This window comes from Suncus etruscus, chromosome 2 (assembly GCF_024139225.1).
Source record: "Suncus etruscus isolate mSunEtr1 chromosome 2, mSunEtr1.pri.cur, whole genome shotgun sequence".
Taxonomy (NCBI): domain Eukaryota; kingdom Metazoa; phylum Chordata; class Mammalia; order Eulipotyphla; family Soricidae; genus Suncus; species Suncus etruscus.
The window spans coordinates 138244302-138249075 of NC_064849.1; the positions used below are offsets into that span (position 1 = coordinate 138244302).

Consider the following 4774-nt stretch of genomic DNA (forward strand, 5'->3'; position numbering starts at 1 on the left):
ATGTAATTTCCCTTTTCGATCTTGCTGCTTGCAGTATTCTAACCCTATCTGTGGGTTTCATCATTGTGACTAGGATGTGTCTTGGAGTGTTTCTCCTGGGGTCTTTTTTAGCTGGTTCTTTTCGGGCATGCAGGATTTGGCCACATGTTTTCTTTAGCTCTGGTAATTTCTTTGTGATGATGTTCTTGACTATTGATTTTTCCTGGAGATTTTCTTCTTGGGTCTCTGGGACTCCAATGATTCTAAATTTGTTTCTGTTGAGCTTATCAAAGACTTCTATTTTCATCTGCTCATATTCTTTGAGCAACTTTTTCATTGTCTGATCCTTTGATTTAAGGCTTTTTTTCTCATTTCTATCTTCATATTTTCTTGATTTTTATTAGTGTTTTGATTTATACTTTCTTTGAGTTCTGTGAGCAACCTCCATATTTCTTGTCTAAACTCCATTTCTGAAATACTGCTTAGGTGGTTGGCCATTGTTGGGTCATCAGAGTTTCCATCTTCATTCTTTATGGCTGAAGTTGGTCTGCATAGTTTCCCCATTGTCATGCTTATGCTGTGGGTTTTTCTACGTGTTGTGGTGGTATTCATTGGCTAGGTGGAGTGTTGATTGAAACTAATACCACATTTTTTGGGGGGGAGAGTACGAACACAGTCCCTCACTAACACAAATTATACAGTCAAGTTTATCACATTTGGGGAAATGCAGGGGTCAGCACATCCATAGTGTCATGAATGAGCCATGAATGGAAATCTACTTTTGTGAGCATGGTAGCTCCCCTGCCAGGTAAGTATATATCATGGTTTTGTAGAAGGCAGGTATAAGAACCTGTATTTTCATATTGGTGGTCTAAGTAGAAACCCAGGTAGGGAGGGGAGAGGCTGATTCTTCCTAGATGAATGAGGAAATGTTTCCAGGGAAGACCAAATGTTAATTGGATCTTTATGGAGAATCAAGAACTATAGAGGAAGAATGTTACAAAATTTTTATAGATGGAAAGAACAATGCACAAAATGTGGAGGTGTGAGGATAGGTATCTACTGGGCATGTTAAATGGTGAAGTTCTGAGAGGAAAGATGAGAGGGATGGGCTAGGATTCTTTATGTTAGGCAAAAACATTCAAATTGTACTGTGTAGCTGATGGGGGGGGGCTCTAAGAAGTTCATAAGAATGGGTGTATTATGACCAGAAAAATAACTGAAGAATATAAGAAAAATGGATCTGGCACTGACTTGCTCCAGAGTGGGTTTACATGACACCATGATGACTTGGAACCAGCAACAACTTGCTTTCAGGGCAGGTTTCTCTACCTCATGACCTAATAGTGAGATGTAACCAGAAGACATTCCATGACACCTGACTTGAACAAAGGATCTGTGCAAAACCCAAGATCTCTAATTACAGAAGCCTGACTGCAACAACTGATTGAGGAGAACTTTTCCTGTGACCATGAAGAAAGACTTTGGGGTTAGACAACTTATTATGCCAGGAGCCTGTAGCTGGTCTTATGGCAGGATGCTTCATGGATAGGGATACCCTGTTTTTAAGCCAAAGGTTTTTCCTTTGTATTTTCTCCACCTTTTTCTGCACCTATGAAAAAAAACTACCACCTCCCTTTTTTATCATTTAGATAGGGATTCCTGCCTTTTTCATAGAACCTTGAGACAAGAATTACTTTGTTTTATTTTACCTCATAGTTTTGCATTTTTTAATAAATTAAGAAGTTAAAAAAAAAAGGAATTGGACTCAGGGGCCAACTGGTCTCAGGTGCACTGGTGGCGATATACAAAAAAGGACAGAACTAAATATTTGAGCCAAAGTCAACACCAATAGAATCAAGAAACTCAAACTATAACAATCTAAACTTAAAGTGGCCCTGTTATATTGGTAGGCCAGGGACAAAGAGTGGTGGTATAGGATGCACTCTGGGAACTTTGGTGGAAGGAAGTTGACACAGATGGTGGGAATGGCCCTGATTTACTGTATGTCTGAAATTCAACTATTAAGAACTTTGTAAATCATAATGCTTTCAATAAAATAAAATTTAAGAAAAAGAAAATAAGGAAGATGAGAAAGACTAAATTCATGCTTTTTTGCCTAACAAATATTTGAGTACTTACTATGTGCCCTTTATCTTCTAGAGATGATAATACAGCATTGTGCCAATCATGAAGAATTCATAAGCTCATGCAGCTCAAGTGGAAAGGGAGACCAGCTGAAATGAAAATAAGGTGAAGCTAGGTCAAAGACCAGTAGTCCTTGACCCAAGAACAATAGTCCTTGACCCGAAACCTAAAGATAAGGTTAGTTTTTCTGTTTGTCCTCCCCCACCCCAACACCCAATGGAAAGGACAGTCTTCTTCACTTTGTCTTTCCTCAGAAATCAATCTTTTACTTTGTTTAGGCTTGCAGATAAAATGAAATGTGCCTCAGAAAATTTGTCACAGATGATTCTATTGTTTATTCTCTATCCATGATCTGCGACTTTTTTTTTCTAAAAACCTCTCTGTTTCTCTATAAAAATCACTTTTTGTGACCTTGCTTGCTGTGAGGAAGAGTTCACCATCTTCTAACTGGTTGGCTGCCAGCAGAGTTCTCTCTTGACTGTCACTGTGTCTCTCATTTGATTGTCCCTTGTCTTTCTTAGTTATATGGGTGAAGTCATTCAGATAGTGAGAAAAATTACAAGAAAAATATAAAAGAGAAGATGGACATAGTTTTGGTGATTGTGTGACCACACCCTGTTGTGTAATAGAATCTCCCTTATAGTGAAGAGAACATTTAAGAAAAGATCTGGAGAAGTTGAGATAGTAAGTCATGTGTGGGTCTGTGATTAAAAAAAAATTAGGCAGAAGGAATAGCAAGTTTAAAGCCCTCTGTTTTTCTTTCTTTCTTTTATTTTTTAATAAAAGCTCTGCAAAACCCTAGATGACAAAAAGAGAGGGATTTAAGACTTTAATTCTCATATTTATATGGAGGGGCACTGAGCCAAAGAAGTACTGATCATCTCATATATCATTCTGAACCTTTCACCATTTATCTAAAAGGATTTGAATTTGACAGGCCAAAATAGGATCCTCTTTTAAAGATCACTGTGGGACCAGGGTTTTGGACAGCGAGAACTAAGTTATTTTCTGCTATCATCAATACCAGCAATTTTGGATTGAAAGCAGCAGATTCAGTTCTCATGCTAAAGCCAACAGAAACTAATTCTTGTCTCCTTAGTAGTCCCAAATCATTCATTTCATTTTCAGATGCTCAAAATCTATATTTAAAAACCAGACTGAGGACAACTTGTCCCCTAACCTAAAAAATACACTGACTTGAACAGTCCAAGTGGAAACCCTTCTGCAAATGATATAACAGGACTGGAAGAGTCAAGTGCCAGGTGAAATTATTTCATCAGTTTAAATCTCACCCATTGAAATGGTATCCAATCAAAATAGATAATGAGATGGCTGGAGTGGGAGCTAACAGTACATAAAAGGAAATCTCCAGCTGGTCTCTCACTCTCTTGACATTATCTCTCTGTGATCTCTGATCTCTCTTGACGCAGTCTCTACATACACCCAGGTAAGATTGCAGGATCAGATAGAGTCCTCCTGTGCCCAGAGAGACAGCATCTTCAGGCAGGGACACATATTCCTGACCACAGGAGACTCACTCACATGAATCATGGCTATGGCTGGCAACTAGAAAAGTTGGGACAACGACAACCAAGAATTGCTGAAGTGTATTTAAGTGGTAGGTACAGGACACAAGGATCTTGCTCATAAGCATGTGGCAGCAGGCTTTTTGTTTTTGTTTTTGTTTTTGTTTTTGTTTTTGGGTCTCACTCGGCTGTGCTCAGGGGTTACTCCTGGCTCCATGCTCAGAAATTGCTCCTGGCAAGCACGAGGGACCATATGGGACGCTGGGATTCGAACCAATGACTTTCTGCATGAAAGGCAAATGCCTTACCTCCATGCTATCTCTCCAGCCCCGGCAGCAGGCTTCTTAGTAGAAGACTAAGAAAAGCCAGGACAAGATGATAAGGAACTATTGGGGTACATTTGGGAAAAATCCAGGACACAATTTCAGATCAGGAAAACCGTTTTGTATAAAGAGCAGCATAGAGATTGGATCAGGCCTTGATATACTGGATGTGAGGAGAACCCCTGGGATGGGACTTCATGTTGTACTTGAGCCAGGGAAGGGACAGGACCAGTGACATCATCCACAGGTAAATGAGAGGCCTAAATATTTGGGGAGGGGCTCAGACTCACTACCTAAGCTGTACATTAAACTCTAATCTTCTGGATTTAAATCTTTCATACAACTCAAGAACCCACCAATGCAGGAAAGTCCACTTTTGTCTAAGACAAATAAGAAGAGGAGTGAAAGTGGGAATGTGTCTGGCTGATTGTGATCTGAGAGCACCGCACACACCAGAGATGAGAACGAAGTCAGAATCTGGAATGAGATCATTAGTGTGTATACCATCCTGGTGCTTGCTGTAGTCAGACCACACACATTTAATGCATTGAACCCACCTTGAAATGCCCCTCAGTCCCAAGAGAATAAAGCACTAGAAAAAATAAGGGGAGGGGAGGATGCTGAATGATCCATAATGCTGTCAATGTCACAATCCATCTTGAATAGCAGATTAAAGTTAATAGAGAAAGTTCTTTAGTGCTTGTTCAGCTGCCTGCCACCCAATTCTGTGGCAGAAAAGCAAGGAGGAAATAGATATATCATTATAGAGTGTATCAATAATAAATAACCAAAATGTCT

At 39.5% G+C, this 4774-nt stretch overlaps 1 non-coding gene across 1 annotated transcript; it reads right to left on the reverse strand.

Moving 5' to 3' along the window:
• Positions 1–634: 634 nt before the first annotated feature.
• On the reverse strand, positions 635–795 carry LOC126002874 (U1 spliceosomal RNA). Its single transcript, XR_007493484.1, has one exon. It is a non-coding gene; the product is annotated as a U1 spliceosomal RNA (small nuclear RNA).
• Between the last annotated feature and the right edge of the window lie 3979 nt (positions 796–4774).